This window comes from Grammomys surdaster, unplaced genomic scaffold (genome assembly GCF_004785775.1).
Source record: "Grammomys surdaster isolate TR1022 unplaced genomic scaffold, NIH_TR_1.0 130, whole genome shotgun sequence".
Classification (NCBI taxonomy): Eukaryota; Metazoa; Chordata; class Mammalia; order Rodentia; family Muridae; genus Grammomys; species Grammomys surdaster.
In genome coordinates, this window is record NW_021604588.1 from 15,324,715 (window position 1) to 15,349,546 (window position 24,832).

General features: G+C 41.9%; 1 protein-coding gene across 2 annotated transcripts in view; it reads right to left on the reverse strand.

The window, feature by feature from the left end:
• Disp1 (dispatched RND transporter family member 1) overlaps nucleotides 1–24,832 on the reverse strand; it is a 150,108-nt gene that overhangs the window by 117,137 nt on the left and 8,139 nt on the right. For both annotated transcript variants that reach the window (XM_028760329.1, XM_028760318.1), the window contains exon 2: nucleotides 15,980–16,067. The gene's annotated coding sequence lies outside the window, so the exon portion shown is untranslated. The remainder of the gene's footprint in view (nucleotides 1–15,979; nucleotides 16,068–24,832) is intronic.

Genomic DNA, 24,832 nt, shown 5'->3' on the forward strand with positions numbered 1-24,832 from the left:
TGGGCTGCTGTATACAGAGTGGGCTGCTGTATACAGAGTGGGCTGCCATCTGCAGAGTGGCCCCTTGGCAGCTGCTTTAATTTCCTCTCAACACTTCAAAAATTGATTCACTTACTTTGAGGGTGTAGAAATGGTAATGTGTTGACTTAATTCTTCCAGATGGGCACCTTATCATTTTATACACAATTCTTGCTTACCACTTGTAACTCACCACTGAGGCAAATTCTGCACTGCCTCACTTCCAGATACACAGTGGAAGAAACAGAGTAAGGCAAAACTGGGCAGTGGGGCTGGCATTCCAATCAATGTCAGAAAGATGAATTAATCAGTATTAATGTTGGAATGAATAAAAAGAAGAGCAACAAATGTGGATTCATGTACTATCCACGCACCTATATCTTTGCTTTCTTCAAGTTCTGTCAGTACACCGAACTTGACAATCAGACACAGCATTTCTTAGCTAACAGTTTTAGCAAAATGGCTAAGCACAGGGTCAGGGCGGGAATGTGCTGGATGAAACTAGAGTATCTTGTCATCACAGAATGTAAGAAATGCTCAGATGGCATTAGGGTGTATCAAAAGTACACAGAAGTTGGCTGAAGGGGTTATCTTTACCGGTCATACCTGGGACAATTAGAGGATACACAGAAATATGGATGTGCGGGCTGACTTCTGTGAAGGAGATGGGAAGCCTGCACCTCAAGAGAAAGAGCAAGGGCAGTAGAGTCACGAAAACTACCTTTATGGAGTTTTCAAAACACTGTGCTTTCATAAGGCTACAAAAGTTAAACAGTTTTGTTAAGCCATAAAAATCACAATGGAGAATATGTAATAACACAGAATTAGTCACAGTAGATTAAAGTGTCTTTCCACTAAAAGTCTGTCTATGTCCTAACAGCCTCTGAGCAGTGACTCTACTGACACCACGTGATATAACAGCCTGAAGACACAATGGTCCTCTATCACCAGAAACAGTCACAGCCCAGCCCCTGGAGCCCTGTGCCTCCTACCTCCTACCCTCCTACGGCCTCTACCCAGAATATTATGTGTCTACACTGCCATCCTCTGCTCTAGCATGCTGTGTCTACACTGCTGACTTCTCTGCTCTATGTGCTGTGTCTACACTGCTGTCTTCTCTGCTCTATGTGCTTTGTCTACACTGCTGTCTTCTCTGTTCTAGCATGCTGTGTCTACACTGCCATCCTCTGCTCTAGTGTGCTATGTCTACACTTCTGTCTTCTCTGCTCTAGCATGCTGTGTCTACACTGCTGTCTTCTCTGCTCTAGTGTGCTGTCTCTGGGTACTGCTGTCCTATATCAGTTCACATAGTGAGTTGAAACTTTAATTATTATCCAAACCTAGTCCTCTTTTTATATTCAAAGTTTGCCTTTCATGATTGAAAACTAACTTTTAGCAAACTGTTGACAGAGTTTCTCTAAGCTCACTTCACGGTGTCGTAGAGGGCTCACTTGGAAAGACAATTATCAGTACAAATCCTGCAGTAATTATTCCATTCTGTTCCCTCCACATGGCACAGTGCCATATAATGTATTTTTTTTATTCAAAAAAACTCAATGTCTTACTCAGAAACAGCTTGGAAAGTTGGCTCATAGCCTATTTGTAACTGATACTAAAGCTTAAATACCTTCTCAGCAAAGTTATACTAACTTCAAAATACTCTGGGATCAACCATTAAAGTGTTTTTGTTTCGGTCACGACACTAATGAACACCAAATGCTGGAATGTGTTTTAGTGGTCAAGTGCACCAAGGACTTTCTTAAAAGGAAAGCGAGATCAGCTTGCCCATTCTATAACGAAAGGCAGATTAGCCAGCACTGATACAGATATACTCCAAAGATGCAATACTTCAGTGTGCAATCAAGCATAAGAAGGTTTAATTCAAAAAGCCTGCTCAATTAGCCATATTTTTTTCTATAAAAACACCAAACTCCCACCTTCTAGGCTGCACTTGAAAGCCTCCTTTCTTTCATTTGTTGCACAAGGAACTCTCCCTTCACCTTGATTCCCCCATTACTATAGAACTTAGGTGAAGTCACTAGGCTTTACTGTTCCTTCTCCGAAATCAGTTCAAGTAGGGCAGGAGAATTAATACAATGCATCAGGATCTCCAAGTGGCAAGAACTGGGGCGGGATCTTAGGAGACAGTGATGTGGGGATGCCTCTGTCTAGTCTTGCTGTGCTTTTCTACTCCGAGCTGACTGCAGCAGCTATGGCTCCTGCACCCTCACACCCATGCCAGGTGGGGCAACCATCACTGTCAGCGCCATCTGTTTCTGCATCTTTCATTTGTTTTGTTCTTATCTTGGGATGGCCATTTTGATTTTGCCCTTTGGTGCCTTTAATACAGACTTTTCAAGAACCCAGGGTGTAGATGTTGTAGATTTATACATTATCAATTACTAATCATTTACTTTTGTGAGAACAGTCTTCAGTTCTTGCTTGTACTTTTAACAGTGCTCAAAGAGGTAGCTTTTATCTGATTTCTGCCCTTCTTCATTTAGAGGGGAAGTCTCCTATCATTCTAGTCTCGGGGCATAGATAACTGAGAATTTGTAAGATGTACCATATAAAAATTTATAATAGCCAGGCCTGGCAACACAGGCCTGAAATTCTATTACACAGAAATCTAAGCAGGAAGATGGAGTTCCAGAGCTTTGTGGGCTACAGAACAAAGCCAAGCCTACCCTGAGAAACAGAGCAAGAGCCTGTCTCAAGATGCTTTCCACAGTAGAGGTAGGAAGAGGTATGGCTCAGGGAAGAGTGTCTGCCTAGTACACAGGAGGCCCTAACTTCAACCCACAAGCTGGGGATGGAGATAAAGACTGACCAAGTTATTTAAAAATGGCTTGGTAAATAAATAGTGCAAATATTTAATTCTTGAAAGCTCAAAGCTTAGAGAGACTTGATTAGCAGTGTCCATTACTTCAGGTTCCTACATACTTACAAGTGACCCAGTGACAGAGCACTGCTTACAAGTGACCTGTTGACAGACCACTGCTTACAAGTGACCCCGAGACAGAGCACTGCTGCCTGTCTTCACACTCTTTCCCTTGGCTCTGCTTTGTCAGTGTAATTTTAGATACAGTGTGTGCAGGAGAAAGCTGCACTTCTTCTGTGTGATTTGGATGCAGCGCGTGCTATAGAAAGCTGTATTTCTGTAGCAGCCTGTTTTGTGTTGACACCTTAGATCTGCACAGATTCCCTAATTAGTCAGAATCAATGAGGTTTACCACGCTATTATTAGATACAAACAGAGAGACTAAAAGTCCTTTAAAGCAAACATGTTGTCTATTTCACCATGGCATACACCATGGAAAATGCAAATATGTGTAAAACTCTGCCACTATCCAATGCTTTTGATCACTAACATAAAGCAGTTGCTATCAGCCTCTTTATTTGCAAAGGGAAAGGGGATGTGGAAAGAGGAAAACTAAACAACAAAGTGGCTGCGGCTGAAGAGAGTACTCAGTACTTAGAAGTACTCTCTGATCTTGCAGAGGACCAGGTAAGCTCCCACTCCCAGATGCAGGCTCACAACCACCTTTAACTCCAGTTCCAGGGGTTCCAAGGCCCTCTTCTGGCCTCTGCAGGCTCCTGCACACACACACTGCACATATAAGCATGCACACATACACATAAAAATAAAAATACACATACACATAAAAATAAACAAGTAAATAAATAAATCTTGTCAAAGTGCTTGAGCAGTAGCCGTGAAGAGGGCACAGTGCTGCACAGACATCTCACGGCTGCGGTTTGCTGCAGACAAGTCGGCTACACCGGGTTTTAACCGTAACACCGTTTGCTTCATAGACCCCTCTGATCTTAGACTCATTTATCCCCAGTAGGCTTCCTAGAGACTTTAAACAACCAAACTATGAAGAATTATCTCAGAAGACACCAAAGGAGATCTGTAAATAGGAACAGACAAATGTGAGCCTGAGAGGACAACAAAGCCAACCTCACACCCAGCTGAAGTTTGAAACTTCAGACTTCCTTCCTGAGCCACAGAGGTGGGCAAGGAGCAAAACCTCTCCATGTACTCAACTACAGTGATCTGCAGACAATAGGCATTGCTAGACTCTGCGTTCTCTTGTCAAAATGAAATAGCAGTGGAAGACTAATAATGTATCTAAAACATCAACTCTCCTGGGCCCAACTCTCATGCTCCCTCTGATTCTGAAAACAGGACACACACACTAAACCAAAAAGTTCAAGCACCCAATAGCCACACGTCCCACACAAATGTGTACAAGGACCAATAGCTGCACGTCCCACACAAATGTGCACAAGGACCAGTAGCCGCACGTCGCACACAAATGTGCACATGGACCAATAGCCGCATGTCCCACACAAATGTGCACATGGAGCCAGAGGACACTGATGGGGCTGCTCTATGCTCTTCACAAGATGCCTGTGAAATCCCACGTTTTTATGTGTGTGTGACCGTGTGCGTGTGTGCTCATGCACTGTGTGTGTATGTGTGTGTATGTGTGTGCGTGCATGTGCCTGTGAAGACCAGAGGAAGACACTGGGTCTCCTGAAGCTGGAGATACAGGCTGTTGTAAGCTATCCAAGGTACGTGCTAGAAACACCATTCTTGTGGAAAAGACAGCAAGCAGACCTAATCTCTGAGCTATCTTTGCAGCCTGCCACTGTACTTTTTTGAGACAGAGTTTCTCACTGAACCTGGAGCTAGGCTATTGCTCAGCCCCTGCAATCTCTCATCTCTGCTCCCAACAGCATCTCTATATGGGCCCACAAGTGACCACACCTAGTTTTTTAACATAGGTTTTAGGATCCAAACTCAGGATCCTATGCTTATGCAACAAGTGCCACTAGTGACCGAGCCATCTTTCAAGGTCCACACAATTATATTGTGAAATAGTGTCAATCTTGACTGAGATAAATTTGATCATCAATAATGTGTGTGTGTGGGCTGGAGAGATGGCTCAGAGGTTTAGAGCACTGACTGCTCTTCCAGAGGTCCTGAGTTCAACTCCCGGCACCCACATGGTGGCCATGACCATCTGTAATGCATACAATTCCCTCTTCTGGTGTTTCTAAAGGCAGATACACTGTGCTCATATACATAAAATGAATAAATATATCTTTAAAAAATAATAATGTATGTGTGTGTGCGTGTGTGTGTATCAAACATGTCTATACTAATTAGAACTCCAACTAAAACAGCATTACCATAAATATATTTGACTATAAAAGATGGGAGGCATGCGCAGTATTACTGTTGCATAGCTGAGTATAGAAGTGTTCTGGACACACAGGAATTCTTTCCAGAGCTAGTGTTTGCTTTACAGGGGCATCTACCATACACAGAGATCTTGGGTACTCAACAAATTCATGTCTTTATACTCAATACTTTATGTATGCAAATGGCAATAACAGTAATTACCTCATAGGATTTTTACTATAATTACTTAGAATGTAAAACAAGACAGTAAGCAGAACAGAAATGTTCACTGAGTCCCTCTTCTTTGTTGTGAGACAGAGTGTCACTCTGTACCAGCTGACTTCAAACTCAGAATCTTTCTGCCCCAATCTCCTAGCATGGAGATTACAAGCATGCGTCACTGTCGGGGCAGCCTTGCTTATACACTGAAGGCGTAAAATCAGCAATAGGCCTAAGTCAGCCTGCTAACACAAAGTCTTGGGTCTCTGTGGAAAAACACTGAAATAGACAGCTATAAGATACTGTAAACAGGCAGTTTTGATGGAAATTTACCAGCCTGGGTAAGAACAAGTAGTCATAGGTCTTGTGGGTAGTCACAGAGCTTAGGTAGCCTTGGTGGATAGTACCAACTTAGATAAGGACAAGTGAATCATAGGCGGAGTCATAGTGACCTGTCCCCTGAACCTTCACCCAGCCGATACACTGTTCTGGAAGATATCTGTACTCCCCCTGAACACCCACGCTTCTGCGTCATCCCCTTCCCCACATCCTGCCTTTTTGTGTACATAACCCCTGTGTGAAAAAGTAAAAGTTACAGTTTGATCAGCGTATAGACAAGCTGTCATTCTTTGAATCTGCCTGTTTCCCCATTCTCTCTTTCAGGTGACCTCCCTGACCCTGTTCACTGCCCTGCTGGATGGGGCACATCACCACGCCCATTTCAATAAATAATTATTGTTAGAAAATATTTTAAACTCTTTAAAGTAATGCTTATAAATTTAAAATGAGTCAAATTTGTAGAGAAAGCAATAAAACATTCATAAAAGGCTTATGGATAAAAGCCTGCATATCTCACTTTATCAACTGGGATACATTTATTTCATCATTTAAACAATTATCAATAGCATCTTCCGTGCCTGGCACTCTGCTATGTAATGATATCACAAATACGGTCAAATATTATCTATAAATGCCTGCTGAAGAACAGGTACTCTCTTCTGGCTTATACATACTCATGGTTAAAATACAATGTGTATATGTAAGTGTTTATGTGATATAATCATGTGGCATATTTGCTTACAATTGTATGTAAACCTACTGCAAGACAAAGCGGTGGCTAGTGACAGGGAAGAACCAGGATTCCGCCACATCCTCTTTCACTCTTGTCCCAAGCCCAGTTCATAATTAATGAACGATGGAAATGATGACCTAGCATGAATAGTACTGCCTCCTGCTTTCCAAACATCAACCAGTACTGTCTTCTGTTTACCACCTAACTTCGTCACACCAAGAAAACAAGCAGACATCTTTGGCCGCTTGCCTCTTTCCTCTTAGGCAAATCTACAGCTGCTCAGACCTCCTGGAACTGCTTACTGTGTGAATACTCTTAACCACCTCCAACCATCACACGTGACTTCTTTTGAATTTGGCCAGTTCCAGTTGCCTGGTCTTATGCGCTCTAGCCTAGATGATTTAAGTATGACACTCAAAACTTCAGTCAATATTGACAAGTGACAAAATAGGATGTAAGGGAAATTCTATATAGGAACAGAAAGCTTTCCATCTATTTTAGAAGTATACAATAAGTGTCAAAATAACTGTCTTCCTGTTTAGCTCTAAACAGCTGTCTATTCTTAAATTTAAATATCTATGAAATGAGATAATACATTCCTAGGAAAAGACTCAGACTTCCAGCATGCCCCATTCCTCAATGGCTAATCCACTGGAAAAAATCAGCTGCATCTGTTTGTCTTTGAATTAATTTTCCTTAATTTTCTTTTGTGATGAAATACACAAATATCAAGGTATCATGTTGACTCTTTTGAAGGGTAGTCAAGTGGAGCACAGCTACACTGTTTCACAAATGTGCAAAACCGAAACTCTACACCCATTAAACCATTCTCCATCCCTTCCTCCCCAAACCCTGGCAACCACCACTCTCCATCTCTGGGATTATGAATCAGACAGTACATGACACAGCATGACTTTTTATGGCTGTTTATTTTACTTAGTACAATATTGGCAACCTTTATTTATGTTGCATTATTGTCTAAATTTCTTCCATTTGAAAGCTAATGACATTCTACTGTATGTAAGTCATATTCGTTTTTCCAGCTACCAATCAGAGGCACTTTCTTTCACATAATGGCTATTATAATGCTATGTATATAGCTATGAAATGATTTTTAAGCAACTCATCAAAAGCTTACAATACAGAAAGTTTAGAAAACAGACTCACCATATAGCTTCTAATAAAACATGTTACTTTTCACACAGTAAAATTAACAGAAAATAGATTCTTAAAAGTTTATCTACTTGAGTTACCACTAAGTTCTACTTCTGCATTCAGGCATGAAAGTCTACCACATCACTGATGGATTCTATTTCTAAAATGAAGACTTTATTATGAAGGAGTCTCCACCAATATCTTCCCCTGGCAAACCCCCTTAGTGTTATGAGAAAGCATAGAACAATGGCCAATTTTTCATTAAACATCTTTATAGAGTCGCTGACTAGTTCATGGTTGTTGGATTTGTTTTCAATGTCCATTTTTCAAGGGGGAAACATATCTGTTTTTGAGACACATTTAATCACATAATCAATAAGCTGCTTAGAGTTTTAAAATGTCACAGAGAAGGAATTCTGAAGTCCTGCATAACACTAGGTAAAAGCTCTTCTGTTTGGGTAGTGGTCATGATGGAATACGTCAGAATGCTTGCTTCTGCTTGTAGACGGTAACAGGCCACTGTATGTTCAATAACATCAAGGCTCTCACTGTGTTTTAGCACCAGTACCCGTACCAGAGTGTTGTTATGGTAGAGTAACAGACATGCTACCTGACAGCATTAGCATTCCCAGAGGATTGCTCCACAGAAAGTACACAGAGCAAAGTCCTCAGTTCCCTAATATCCCCTCCCTTGAAGATATTTCAAGATGGCTTACTACGCTTTAAGTTGAAAGTAAGACAAATACAAAAAGCCATCTATTTACACTGTTTTCACTCATGGTCTCACTAAACAAATGGACTGCAAGATAATTCTAAGAAAATGTCTGCACTACATCCTGGAAGAATCAGGCTGGGGATGCTGACAGCGTGTTGTGGCATTTGTCAGCACCTATATGACAATACAAATCTTAATATACATCCTAAACTATGGGTTCTAGTTAATGACAGCATGTCAATTATTAACTCATCATTTGGAAAAAATTGTATCATATTAATGCAAAAATGTTGAAAAAGAAGGAGAAAATTGGGTAGGTAGGGGTAGGAAGCATAAAGAATGTTCTATATTTTCCATGCAATTTTCCTGGAAGCCTAAAACTAGGAGCCTAAACAATAAAGACTATTGGTTAATAAAATTCCCAGAAAACCCAGTGATTCTTATATGTAACAAGTATATTAGGTATGTTTTATGAGAGATGATTTAGTTCTTAAAACTAATTATAGTTAATATAGACATCATAAGAGATATGTAACTGTAAGACTCTCATTCAGTAAAGTAACAGACCCTGTCTCCTGTCTCATGATCAATTCCGTATGGTCGCTTTAAAGCCTTACCTATGAAATTCAAATACCACAATTATTACTACCTCATTATGAAGTTGTTCTCCTTATGCATAATAACTTGCTATTTCTTTTTCTATCAGGAGACAAAAACATGTACCTAAGGAGCCTTTATAAAATTTAATTGAGGGAGCCGGGCGGTGGTGGCGCACGCCTTTAATCCCAGCACTTGGGAGACAGAGGCAGGCGGATTTCTGAGTTCAAGGCCAGCCTGGTCTACAGAGTGAGTTCCAGGACAGCACGGACTATAAAGAGAAACCCTGTCTCGAAAAAAAAAAATTTTAATTGAGGATTCTCTAAATTTTACATAAGAGTATCCAGAGAATACCTGCTAAAGGTGCAGATGACTACCTCTAGTGTCACTGCGCCTCTGTTCTCACAGCTAACTCATCTACATCAGGGAATACAGTCATCTCAAGGAAGAGATGGAAACAAGCCAAATACAGCTTTTTTGTAGTAATAGGTCTAACAGCCCTCCTAATTTTTAAGCAAATATTACTTCTGCAACAGAAGAACATTTACAATAGTTTATTTTTAAACTGGCTTGAGCTAAACCCCTGAAATCTTCCAAGTGACTATTTTCAGTGTTCAAGGGCAGAGGCAGTACAGATGTGTCTGGTTGTGGACTGAGAACTACAACAGCTGGGTTCAGCTCTCAGCTGTCTTCTCTGGGTTTACTCAACAGAGGGCAGTCACTTTCTCTCTCAGACTCCGCTGCCATATAAAGAAAATGAGGATACCAGAGTCAGCAACACACAGGTTGTTTTAAGGACTGAATAAGATAACTACAGAGGCTGGCATACCTTAAACACCAAATAAATGTTAGGTTAGAAACAGAGACATGACTGTTACAACGTAGCCCAAGCTGGGAAAGCAGGGACACTGGTGCAGGGCACACATGGGCTTCCTGAGGACAGCAGTCCATGACCAACTCATCACACAGAAGCTGACAATACAGTGGCTACATAACTATATGAACCCTAAAAGGCGAACTGAGAAACAAACAGACATGCATGGATGTTGCACTCTGGATGTGAGGACAGCACAGACCCAAGTCTGAAAGCCACTGAGCAAGCATAGGCAAGCTGCTCCACTTCCAGGTTTCATTTCCCTTGAGTCTATGATGGGGATGATGTCATTTGCCTCACAAGACTGTTAAGTGAATGAGGAACTGTGCATGGGACACTCAGCATCACACCTGATGTAAGCAGCCAATCAAAGCACTAAGACAACCATGGTGGTGATGGGTACTTTTATAATCCAAAGACGAGAAATAATCTCAAATTGTCTCAGCTACTCTCCTTTTAAGCAATGTTAAAATTCCACTTATTACATGGAATGAAGTTTTTTCATAAGAACTTGCTAAAGATGTGTGTCTCATTTCCACAAAGTCAATCTGGGTAAACCAACAGGCAGATAATTTAATCACTGAAATTACCTCACCTATGACTGATAAACTTAATCCACCACCCCCTGGAGTATCACCACCTCCAGGACTCTAGAACTGCTGCCTACCACCAGAGGCTCTTGTAAGCCACAACTAATGCTACAACACTGGCAGCCACGGCGGCTATGGAAGCGCCTTACCTCATTGCTGTTGTCTGGGATGCCCAGTCCTCTTTCCTGCTGTGAGTAAGAGAACTGCTACTAGCATTAATTTAGACTGAAATTAGGTACCAGGGAAAGTCAACCACAGAAGGTCCTATACCGTGACCCTGCTTGTATGCAATGTCTACATCAGACAAATCTACCGGGTCAGAAAGTGAGTCCGTGGCTGGTGAGGAAGGATGGTGCAGTTAGGGACTCGGGAGTAGAAATGACAAGTGACTGCTATCCATTAAGGAGGGAGGCTCTCCTTGTAGGAGTGTTAGAAATGGTCTAAAAGTATGTGCAGTGATGGAATGTGCTGGTGACCACACCCCAGGCTTCCAGAAGAAAGAGCGGTGACTGAAAGGTCTGTGGAAGGCTGGGATTAGCTCAGTATAAGAGTGCTTGTCCAGCATATAAAAGGCCCTGAATTATCTAGAGAGCCACAAACTAATAATAAATTAAAATCCCTTATCTAGTGTCAGAACAGGAATGGAGTCATATGAGAATTCTGCGTGCTCGTGAGAACATTCCAAGAAAACAGGACAAGAGTTTTGTGACCTCAGCTTCTTTAAAACACAAAGTTCTTCTTGGCATGTATTTTCATGCTCCTCCCAGGTGAGGCAGACAGGAGTGACTTTACTTCAGATTACTTATTATTGCTTGCTTTATATGCCTTCATAGAAAACCGTGTTTTGAGCACATGTGACCTGTCCCTTGTGATTGTATAGAGTTTGCACTCATAAGACCCATCTGACCTTGCTTTTGTTTGCTTGCTTGTTTGTTTTCTGTTTTGAGACAGAGTTTCTCTGTCCTGAAACTCACCCTGTAGACCAGGCTGGCCTCAAACTCAGAGATGCACCTGACTCTGCCTCACTGGCTTCATGTGACCTTTCTTTACCCTTAGAGTACAAAGCGACTGATGCTCTGAGTAAAGTTGGCTATTACATGAGACTTTAGTACGCCTCACTTATTGGCTCCATCTTCCCAATTCCCACGGCCTCCAGACAGGTAACAATCCACAACATAAACTGGAGGCTGGTATCACAAAGATTTAAATGGTTCAAATTTATAATTCTGCATGACTGAAAGAGATCAAATCTCAGGCTTAGAAATTTAATTTTTAAAGTGACCACAGGTAATAATACTGCTGGGCTACTAAGAAGCAATATAAAACTATTTCAGACCCACAGAATTTCCACATAATAGATGAATAAAAATGACCCATTCAAGATGAGCTTCGAACACTAAACTGTACAATTCAGGCTGGGCATGGGGGCACATATCTACAATTCCATACCAAGATATGTCAAATGCTTTTATATTCTTGATTATATATTGTACTTCTATATTTCCTTGTTAATCTATGATTTCATTCAAATTAAGCATATTTTTGGTATTATTCAGAATGGTACTATGAAAATTTTCTTTAACTGGTTACTGCTAGCTATTTTAAATAATTTTCCTAATTTAAGAAACCTTGGTTTTCATTTTTTTTTTTTTAGTCAACCAGCATGAGAAACCATCTTCATGATCTTTATACTTGGCACAGTACCCACTCACGCTGTGTAAGAAGCGAGCATTCGCACAGGTTAGGTAGCACTGAGGAGTGCCTAGGAGAGGACACCCTGTAGTAGGCACTGAATTATGTCGAGTCTTCTCAGCTCTTAAGTGTAATTTAAGCCAGTATAACAAGGAAGTAAACACAAGGGCTTAAGTAAGTTTACTTTCCCTCACATGACAGTTGGCAGGCACACAGGTGTCTGAGGTGACCATAACTCTCTGCTCCAGGAGCAGACTAGCCAGAGGGCTCTGCCACCATCTTCATACATAGTGTCCATCTCTGAATCAAAGGCTGACACTTCAGTTCTGGTCACTTCACAGCCAAACAGAAAAGAAAAAAAAAGAAGACATCTAGGAAAAATGGTGTCTTAGTCAGGGTTTCTATTCCTGCACAAACATCACGACCAAGAAGCAAGTTAGGGAGGAAAAGGTTTATTCAGCTTATACTTCCACATTGCTATTCATCACAAAAGGAAGTCAGGACTGGAACTCAAGCAAGTCAGGAAGCAGGAGCTGATGCAGAGGCCATAGAGAGATGATACCTCCTGGCTTGCTCCCTCTGCCTTGCTCAGCTTGCTTTCTTATAGAACCCAAGACTATCAGTCCAGGGATAGTACCACCCACAATGGGCCCTCCCCCGTTGATCACTAATTGAGAAAATGCCTTACAGCTGGATCTCATGGAGGCATTTCCTTAAGGGAGGATCCTTTCTCTGTGATAACTCCAGCTTGTCTCAAGTTGACACACAAAACCAGCCAGTACAAATGGGTTTTTCTTAAAGAAAATGATCCAAAAATTGTCCCCATCTCCTCCTCTTACATCCCAATGACCCAAACCTATACGGCCAATCTACGTGCATCTACCTGAGGAACGGAGAGGTGGATGGCCATGAGCAAGATAAAACATGAGGCCTATTGAGATTTTGTTTCTCCATGAATAACTACAGCCTCTGTTTCACGTCACCTGCTACAGAAGCCGAGGACCAGCTGCCTGCCTAAGGACACCACTCCACTTTCTATCTCTGGATCTTATGCTAAAGGGCGTTAGGAATAGACAGAGAGAAGCAGACGCAAACAGATCCATGTGATGTGATGTAATACTACTCTACGTTGCCAACGTGGCACAAGTGGACTGGTCCTAGCCCTGCAGACTAGCATGTCTCAGTACTGTCAAGTACAGAGCTTTCTCCTCTGAGTGGAAGGGACCCTTCGTATTTCAGTCTTGCTCATTCTATGGAAAAATAAAGTCCCCAGACTGATTTATATAAGACCCCAGTCAGTTATTAAAGAAAGGACACATAAGAGATCCAGGGGCCCTGGGTCTCCAGTGACCCTTCCAGTATATCTTCGCCTACTGAAAGTCCGTCTTGCCACAATTATGGTTGCTCCCAGAAGTCACGTAAGTACAATGGTAATTATTTCTTCCCAAGTGTACGGTGGTTTGGATGAGAACCAGCCCCCCTCAGCTCATGGATTTGAACACTTAGGCCCCAGTTAGTGGTGCTACTTTGGGAGGCTTAGGAGGTGCAGCTTTGCTGGAGGAAGTCACTGGAGTGAGCTTTGTGACTACATAGGCTCACACTATTTCAAGTTCCCTCTCTGCTGCATGCTTGTGGTTAGGGTGTGAGCTCTCAGGTGCCATGCCTGCCTGCCGCCATGTCCTTCCAGCAAGATGGACTCTTGTCCCTACAGAATAAACTCGTACATAAGTTGAGTTGGTCATGACATCACATCAAAAAACAAAAACCAAGTAAGTAATTAACACAAAATGGTAACGGAGCACTAGATCCGAGTGGACCCTAAACACTGGGCACATGTCACCACTTCTGTATTTTTACTGAGACTGCAAAAAATGTTATCGTTGAATCAACTCTATGGAACTAAAGGAAGAAACTGTCACAGCCACATTTTCTCAGTAGGAGTATTTCCAAAATCTAGTGCTTTCATCTGCCTTGCCCTCCTACGCACTGAGACTGTAAGTATCACGCAACTATGTCTTGTGAAAGTAAATAACTTAATCCTAACTTTTTCTCTTTGTTCTTATCTTCTGGCTTAGGAAGTGATTCTAGTACCAAACCTGTTCCTAGAAAATATAACTCCTCATTCCTTTTACACCAAACTCAGATCATCGGTACTACAAACAGTGTTTGATATCACACTACAGTAACTGTCTAAAGCAGGTGCGGGAGCCTCACACCTGAAACTCAACACTCAGAAAGCTGAGGCAGTTCAAACTCAATGGCAGTCTGCACTTTATGAAGTGAAACCCTGTCTCAAACAAACAAAAATAAAGTCTAAGAAATCATATAGGTAAGTTAAATTAAGGTAAGTTTAATAGATAGAAAAATTGCCTAAATGAAAGATAAATTTACCACTGCACATAATTTCTAGCAAGTGTATTTTCTCCCCAGTGAGCACTAAACTCCTCAATGAGATTGTACCAAAGAGCTCAGTGTTCTGTTGCTTCATAGAAAACATTAATGTGCAGAAAACTCTGGCTTAGTCAACAACTGAACAAGTTCTGCAATGGTCCCATGACGAGAGGGGCTCAAACTCCCTACTGCCGCTACCTACTGCCTAGCAGTACCACAGGGTGCAGCAGCAGTGCACTGTGTGCCCTCAATCTGTGCTGATGCTGGCATAGACGCATCTCTATTGCCAGACATATAGGGTTATAATTATGTACAGTTCAAGATACATGACATGATACAGGACCATGTTATGAGTGTATGTATTTATTACACTAGACTTTTCCTTAGCATTCTACTAACATAAAAAGGTTCCCTGTAGAACAGGAACTGTGTTACATACAACATTCATAGAGCAAGCAGGTCTTTGCAGAAGTCCAATTTGTACTTGAATTACTGTCATGTTTATTTACCATGGCCTGAGGAGCAAAAACCCACATCATATGTGTGTGTGTGTGTGTGTGTGTGTGTGTGTGTGTATATATATATATATATATATATACATATATATATATATATATATGGCACTTAGCTATTTGCACACATAGTATGTTATACCATGTAGGTATGTGTATATACATTCTATGATGGCCATGCCAAAAGTGACCCACTGATACATTTTCAGACTCTATGCCTGTCCCTAAGTGATACAAAGTGAGCATTTAAGATCATCTGGGGAAACGTACGTATTTGCAAGGCGGTAACTTTACCCATATCATAGCTCACTTTTAAAGTCTCCACCCACTATCTGCATCACATAGCACAGTGGTGGTGATCACAGTACAAACCATGTTACCAAATTTTTTTGAATAAAAGACAACAAAACAATCTCCAGTAACGTGTGCATACATAGCACTGGGGAATCGCTCTGTTAGTAAGTGCTTACCTTGCAAACACAAGGACTTAAGTATGACCCCAGGGCCATATTTAAAAAATGAGGCAAGGTGGCACAGGCTGGTAATCCTAGGGCAGTGAAAGTAGGCAGGGATCCCTGGAGCTCATTAGCTAGCCAGCCTAGCCAGGTTAGAGAGTTCCAGGACAGGAGAGCTCTGACTCAAACGAAAAAGTAGGTGGGGCTGAGAAACACCATTGGAGGTTGTCCTCTGGCCTTTGCATACACTAACCGCATACATGCACATATACCCACATGCACATACATGCATTTGCACACACACATGGACACAACAAATGATAGCTACACATATACCCACATGCACATGCATTTGCACACACACGGACACAACGAATGATAGCTATGTTTTATAGTGTGGATGGGTCCGATTTAGTTCAAAAGGACTATTAGCATCTATGTTAAAGACACAAATAAAATTAAAAGGTAAGCAGACACTTTTAAATTTGAAATTACCTCTTTTTCAATGACGCTGTTGTGACAGTTGGTACATCAATTACTACACAGAATTCAACAACCAAGATGAGTCTTCATCCTCAGAAACCTGTGAGAGAAAAATAAATCTTAAATTTAGTTTCCAATGACTAAGACCCACATGACTGATGTCTAGAATGCTCAAATCACACCAGAGGGACTTACCGTCAGACAGTATAACATAGTTACATGGTGTCTGTAAAGCAAAATAGGAACACAGTACCACATACACTGCATGTATTATTCTCCATCCTAAAAACAATTCTTCAAGGTAAATAACATAATCTACTCTGTAACTGAAAAAAAAATCCAAAGTCAGGCAACCTGCCCTATATCCAATTGTTCATGTATGAGGTCAAATCATTCTTTCAGAAAAACTAAGTAGAAAGTTATAGTTGACTGACTAAAAGGAATTATAAAATTATCATCAGAAACTATATGGCTAACTTATATCATATGTCCCTATAAGAACAATGACTTAAATTTATTAATGTTTAAAAAAAACTGCCATTTTAAAGGCCTCCAGTCTGGATTCCTTCCATGCAGAGGCTTCCTGTGCAATGCTTAGCTGTGACAGATTTCTCAACAGTAAGATATGAGGTATGCCTCTTGGTATGGAAGATATGCCTAACCTGTGACACTGAAACTTATCAATGTCACCTACAAAGTTCAGTTACAAGGCAAAAATCACATAATATTTTAAGAAGTCAGACCAAATTCATAGCTATCAAAGGTGAGAGCCATTGCTGACCTGATCCTCCTTCTTTACTTCCAGAGACCAGACCCCAGAGAACTGGTTTCTCCATCTAGCTATAGGGTAGGGTACTACACTCTGCCCATCCCATGTTTTCAGAGATGGCAGATGGTTAATAAAACAACCCCCCCCCCCAAAAAAAAAACAAATAGAAAAAAAGCAAAAACAAAAACCTATAAAAGTTTTTAACTTAGAGATGGAATAAGTATGACATACTCTGATACTGGATACAGTACACACAAGGTCCCAGCCCCTCAGAGCTTGCAAACTCCTGATCTATGATAGCTTTGTAGGCACACAACAAGCCAAATGATTGGGATTTTTGGATCCAAGATGCTCAGGTGATAAAGCCTATGCAAATATTTCAAAATTCAAAGAACTTTGAAATCTGAAACACACTAGTCCCCAAATGACAATGACATCTTCCAATGACTCCAGTCAGTTTGCCAGTGATAGGTGACATTTAAATGGCCCCTGGAAGTTAATGAATTGCTTTTAGAGCATCTAGCTTTAAACCTCACTGTACCTACCTACATTAAGAATGAGTGGTGTCCACTGACTAATGAGGAAACAGATGAAGAAACACTGTATCCACGTCTGGGTGGCACAAATAAGAAAAAGCTGAAGTTTAAACCTAGGCTTTCTGGCTCTAGGTTGACTATACCCAAAATCTCTGAAGAAAAACATCACCGGTTTCTATTGAGTGAATTCACAGCTCAATTTATAACCTCTGAAATGAACGCCTCATAATCCATCTATCAAACCAGAGTTTCACAGTCGGGACAGAGCAGCGATTATATGAAGAAAGTGGACAGCAACCAAGGGCAAATCCTAAGGCTGGGCAGCAGGACCAAGCTTTCCCTACTCCCTTCTCAGGTCAAGCCCACTCCTCACATGCTCCACGCTGCAACAGAGTCTGAACTACACTGTCAACAGCATGAGACAGTGAACGATATGGTTATCTTCAAGTAGGATGCTAGGGAGTGGTTATGGGATATGCAAAGACTAAATGCCACCAGTCCAAAATCTGACACATACAAGTATGCTGAATAATGTGAAATCATCTCAAATACTTACACCCCAGTTTTTCAGGCTGGGGATACTGCTCAGTTGGAAGAGTCTTTGCTTTGAATTCATGAGGTCCTGAGTTCAATCCCATGGTGACAAGAAGGCGTTGCTTGTAAAGACTATTAGGGACATGTCCCACTCCCAGTCTGTGATAAGCAGTGAAAACTGTACCTCTGCCTACCCAGCATGCTTTTCTAAAGCTTTTCTGTTATCAACAGGAACAGTAAGTGTCTACTTTGTATGCAGAAACCATCCGTACTCCACATTATCTTCACAAGGCTAAAAATGCCAAACTCTCAATGTTTTCACGTGATGTTTAGCCCCACAGATGGTACAAGTATTCAGTGATGGGTGGGCGCAGTCTTTGGATTTTAAATTTAATATGGCTCAACTTAAAATTAAAAATATAATCTAAATTATAGTCTCTTATTTTTAACTTAAAACTAAACTGAGCAGGATCCACAAGAAATTAAATTAGCTATAAAGTATTCTGCATTTTTAAAAAATCTCAACTGAAAAGCTTTTTTGGGGAGGAGTAGTAAAAATAGAGCCTGAGGCTTCATATGCTATTAAATCAAACCCTAAATCCATCACCCAAAATAGCTTATGAAATACAAAATATTTGTCAGTGCTGATAAAAAGCTTTCTATATATCTTATGATCAGTTGGCCAAACTGAAAGTTCTTATAATAGCTTCTTAGATCGTAAACATTAGAATAGTTGATAAAACTCAATGACTTGGTAATTTTATAATTATAGACAGGTCCAGACCTACCGGCAAGCATTAAATTTCAAAGCTACAAAGTCATTATGCCATCAAGCAGTAAATTAAGACTTAAATATACCAGTTTAGGCCCCCCTACGGAGTTATGATCTTGCCTGCTATAGTATTCTGCCTAGCTGGCACCTGGCACACAATCAATATGCAACTAGCTGTCAAATGAATGAAAGATCATTATTTCACAATCATTAGCACATTTAATATCCCCCATGATCTGGTTCCATCTTATAACAGGCATCCCATATACTGCAGCCAAACTGGTACCTCACACACACTCTGTAATCTCTCACCTCTGCTCAGGCTCCTTCTTCAGATCATACGAGCCTCCACACCTCAGTGCCCTCATCCTATCTAGCCTCAGGCCACTACTTCAGAAAACTGCTCCAACATTTCTGGTTTTGGGTACTATCTCTTCATCAGAACCAATAAAACACTGACATTCCACAGCAGGTCTTTAGTGTACACTGTTACATGAACTGAAGACACCATTACTCTCTAAGCTATTATTCTGCCAAACCTTCCTAAGCTTTTTCTGATTAGGAGATCAACAGTAATAACAAATAAACATCTATGCTATCTTTGCAGGGATCACACCTCATTCTGTTATATGTGTGAGGTTGTCAGATACAAAATCCTGCTCCATCACCCCTGAAATAATCTTCCCATGTTTTACATGTTATCACATAGTAAACTTAAATTCACAACTCCACGTGTGTGCGTCTATAGACACACAGATGACAACCTTACAGTGCTTGAGCTGAAATGGCATTTCATAATACGAAATTCTCAATCAGACACATCAGCACAAGCAGGGGTCAGTACACTAAGGGTTCTGTACACCTACCATGTAGACATATTCTGAAAAGAAAGGACTTAGAAAACACGCTGCAAACATTCCAAGCATCCGAGTCCATGTGCCGATGTTAGCAATTTCAGTTGTTCTTTTTATCAACTCAAACATCTAATGATCAGCCCAACCCAAGCCTAGAGCAGAACAACATACAGAAATACAATCCAGAGGTTAAAATATTACAAGTGTTACCCCCCCCCCAAAGAGAGCAAGCGTTCTTATAAATAAAATGTAAGAGCCCATTAGCTTCAGCTGAACAGTTAACTGTTGATGGTAGGGACTATGTAGGGAAGACCACTCAGCCTATACTACAGCAATCTCAAGGTTAGAAAGGAAGGAGGAGGAAGAGGAAGAGAAAAAGGAAGAAGAGGAAGAGGAGGAGAAGAAGGAGAGGAGGTTCTGATACCCATTCACAAGCTGCATAATGTTTCTTTCATAAGTCCACTTAAAGGGTTCTTTCAGACTGTCTTGATTTCCTGGAGAAGCTATGTGATTTGCAAGACCTGGAGGTCAAGCCAGTGACACAGCAGATCACATGGTCCACTTAAGGAAAAGTCCGAAATGGCATCTAGATTCTACAGTGACTGTGCAGATGAATGTGCCTGGTTCTTTACTTAGCATTACACTTACAAAGCAAGCCACCAGCCCTTGAAATACTCATCTTTCTATCAGAACAAACTGAAAACCATGGCACCAAAACACCAAATTAGTACCACCTGCTAGGAATATATTGTCCTGGTGTTGGTATGCAAAACATCTTACATAGGTAACAATATTACAAGTTTATATTGAAAAAATCGTATGAAATACTGCTCTTAAATTATCTTCTACTCCAGGATGTTCATCTAAACTTACTGCTAAATGAGGCATTATTTTCTCCCCCTTTTTAAAGGCAAATTAGTACACTGGGCACACTGAAGAGAACAGTAGGTTGAGTGGTCAGTGTGTGCTGCTTGCATCCTAGGCATTAGTTTTAGAAATGATTTTCTTTTCAATAAAAACCTCTTATAAATATTTTATTAAAAAACTATTTTGAGCCTAAAATGCTTCCAAAAATATATTAAAAATATCATTTATAGGGAATTCGTGAAGTGAGGTTACCATATTTTAAAAGCTTCATTAAGAAGCTAAATCCTCAGAACGAACTCTGCAAAATTCCAATACAAATAAGTTCTGACATGTTCATGGTAATTCCAGCCACCTTAATGTCATCAATCTTCTTCAGAGCATCTGCTCCACCTGAGCTTTGAAACACAGGCTCTTGGGCCCAAAATAAGTCACAGAGCCTGTTCACCTCAGAGTAAGATGCACAGGAAACAACCCTTCTTTCCTTTAAAGGTCTGCCTTCAGACTGCTGTTCTCCTCTTCCTTAATAAGGAACTCAGTAAAGGTTCCAACAAGGGAGCTTTCCAAAGTTCTTTCGAAAGTCATGCAGAGTCCCGTCTTCCAGCATGTTTACTTTGTGTCTCTCAATGAAAATGGTTTTCCAGGTCCTAAAATGTTTGACTAAAGTGAGTGAAAAGCCCTCTCACACACCACTACTCCACACCTTGACTCAATACAGAAAACTCCAAGGAAGCAGAGAAAAGGTGGCCTTGCTTCTAGCACGTGCGTACATGATTAGAGATTCCTAATGTTGGGTCACAGTGCAGAGTATAGGATCCCTACTTCTCAGTAAACTGCTGGTCAGAAAGACTCACTCTTGGCTGCCCACCATCCTAGATGGCAACAATGTAGCAGTAGTATGACTGCTGAGGGCCAAACAACAGCTTTCTCCGTGGATGTTAGGCCCAGTCCACAGGAGAAAGTTCATGCCTAGGACTTAGGCTTTCTGCAGCTGTGAAGAGATACCACAAGGCAACTCTTATAAAGGAAACCATTTCACTGGGGCTGCCTAGTCCATTCCCGTCCTAGCAGCATGTAGGCGGACACGATATTGAGAGCTCTACATCTTGATCAGCAGGCGGCAGCAGCAACTGTGTACTATCCTGAGTATAGCTTGAGCATACCTGACCTCGGAGCCCACCTCAGCTTGACACACTTCCTCCAACAATGCCACACCTCCTAACAGTGCCACTCCCTATGCACAAGCATTCAAACACAAGAGTCTATGAGGAACAAACTTATTCAAACCACTACAAACCATAAACCTGATTAAAAGCCCATGCTGCGGAAGTCATAGGCCCTAGAGGGATCACAGGCTCTAGTGGGGTCACAGGCCCTAGTGGGGGACCTACTATTATTTTCATAAATAAACATGGTATAAAACTACTTCCTAAATATTTATGATTATGGCCACAAGCCAATGCTAATCTTAGCCTTAGTGAGGAAGATTTCATTTGCAGTGGGCAAGAGTTAATGGAGAGACCCGTAACTGGTGAGAGTGCTGAGAATAAGCGAGTTTTGAGGGGCTCAGTATTGAATGGGACATTGCTGTCACTCCCTCTATGGCTCTGGGAGAATCATGGGAGCAGGAATGTAGGGAGCAGGAAGTCTGTGAGAACCTGAAGATGCAGGGAGGTGCCCTAAAACACTGTTTCAGACACAAGGATGAGGGCCTCAGGAACGCACAGCAGCAGCGGTTGGTTACGTGCTGTGAACACCCACCATCCTGTGGGGAGCCTGGAGGCCCTACCCTTACCTGAAGAGCTAATGGCAGGAGGTACCTGCTGACTGAAGAGGGAAGTCTTTCTCTTTGGTAGTGTAGCCACTGGTAAACAGCCCAGGCTCCAGTCACTATCCCCTCACACAAGCAGCCCTGATCAAACTGGGTGGATCACAAGAGAACAAAACAGACAGGAAAGTAAGGGGACATGCTGGGAAGAAGGGGCTCAGCAGGAGCAGCAGGAGGGGAATGAGAGAGAGTCATGGGGGTAAAAAGGACAAAAATACCAGATCAACACATGAAACTGTCTAATAAAAACATTTTAAATGCTGAGTTAAATCTTTTTTTTAATGTATGGTAGAGTCAGAAATAAACTACAATAAATGTTCCAAGGTTAGAAATCATGAGAAAACACATATCTAGTGATAATGCCCATAACCCCAACACTTGAGCATGAGGCAAACTAGAAAGACAAAACTATGGTGACATGAAAAGGAACCTCACTGGGGAGTCCAGCTGAAGCCTCTTGCCAGCTGAGAATCAAGAATTTCAACACAACTAATAACATTTGCTTAAGGCCTTTCTCTCAGCTCTAATTTTCCCGCAATTTCACCAGAAACCCCATTACAGTGAAGACATATGGTAAACCCATGTGCACCCCAGTGGGCTTTCCCAGTTATAGTCCTATCAAAGGCATCTCTAGGGCCTCTGCAATCTCAATTATTGAAGAGAGAAAAAGAAGAAGAGAGGCCCTAGAAGTCCACTGAACAATGGATTATGGATGTTTCCAGAATCCTACACGCAGTCACCACCAGAACACCTGGAGGGCAGCTCTTCTTGAAGACGCCACCCACGCTATGCTCTCAGGAGTGCTTTACTCCACCCTGAAGCACCTTTCTGCTTTCAATGAACCCATGTCTGCTTCATCAACGCATCCTGAACTTTTCCTCATGGAAGCCACAGATTTACCTGAGTCCCCCCCCCCCCCAAAAAAAAAAAAAACCCTAAGGGAACTCAAGTTGCAAAGGTGAGAGTGCATAGCTGTGCTCGTCCTGCAGCTGCTGACATCCAGATTTCCAGGAATCGCTCGCTATGGTGCTCGCCCTGACCAACGCCCCGCAGCTCTGCTCTCCTCTTGGCTTCCCTGCTATGTCGGCTTCTCTGTGAGTTTTTTCTGACCAAAGATCCACATAGTGTTTAATAAGAAAATACCACTAGGACCAAAGATTAAAATTTCCTAGAGTCACAGAACCCCATTCACAGGTCAGATGGTACTGTTCAGTTTGTCCAAAAGGACATCACCATAAGGACGGAAATGTCCTACGCCACTCTAATGCCTCTAAGGAACACAGGTCAGATGGTACTGTTCAGTTTGTCCAAAAGGACATCACCATAAGGACGGAAATGTCCTACGCCACTCTAATGCCTCTAAGGAAGTCGCTGTAACGGAGACCTCTAGTGCTAACCTCATTTACCTGAATTAAGGTTCTTAAAAGACTAAGGGACCTTCAAGCTTCTGAATATGACAACCTGAAGCTGCACCTCTGTCACCTCATAGCTGATGAAGAGGCAGAGGCTGCAAGAGGGGAGAGGTATCTTGGTACAAGCTTGAGACCTCCCTGGGCTACAAAGTAGATCTCAGGACAGCCAGGGAAACATAAGGAGGTCTAAAGCCAACATGCCCTGCTGGCATCTGCAGGTGAGAATTCCGGGAGGGGGTTGAAAACTGCTAAGAGGAGGCAAAACCTAAGGGTGTGCACATGGTGCAGAGCCCAAAACCATCCCACACAAAGCACCACAGTAGAGCAAATGCAAAAGCAATTTGTCTTACAGACAGAAGGCATGGAAGAATGATCAGGAGGAGAACTAGGTTGAATGCCAACAGCTAAATCTAAATAGTGTTAGTTCTGAGGCTAAAAGACGAAGTCTAGGGAATGATAATAAAAATGGGTGACATCATAGGAAGTTGATCTTATTACTCATTAGAGTAGGGAACAGAGCTGCAGAAGCCATTGTGTTTAGCTGGCATGGTGCTGATACAGGGACCCAGCATGGGCAACTGCGGCTAGCTAGATAGCTGGGGGGCTATGACTCAGCAAAAATGGAGAGGAGCTAACACCAGTGTCTGGAAAACCCAAAAGCAAACAGTAGTGTAATCTGTTATAAAACTATTCCTGGCAGAGGCTATTTTTATGTGATTCTGGATAAATATGGCCTTGAGGTCAGAGCCAAGTGCTTTGATCTCTGCCAGCATGCCTGTGTATGTCTGCCTGTAAAGCCTGAATTTCTACCTCTGTGTGGCCTGTGTGCCAGGCTGCCCGTGCGCCTATGCCCACCTATGTGTGGTCCATGTGCTAGCTTGTGTCTGGGTGCCTGCCAGCATCTCCCTGCCTGACAGTCTGTGTGGCAACCATCACTCAAAGAGAGTAAAATATGTTTTATCTGGCTATGTCGCCTCAAATCCTCCTCAATCCCCAGCCTCTGGTGACCCTCCCCCATTACTGGCACTGGAGCTTGAACTTCAAGATGAGAAATAAAGACAGCATTTACATCTAGATTTTATGAATATTGACATCCCTGGGGTAAACTAAAAAGGGGATGGGGGGACCAGAAAACTTCTAGAAGAGTTGAAGGAGAATAAAACTGAGAAAAGGAAGAGGAAAGAAAAACAGGGGAGGGAAGGAGAGGGTAAGGAAGAGGGGAGGGAAAGAAGGGAAAGGTGGGGAGAGGAGGGGAGAGGAGGGGAGAGGAGGGGAGAGGAGGGGAGAGGAGGGGAG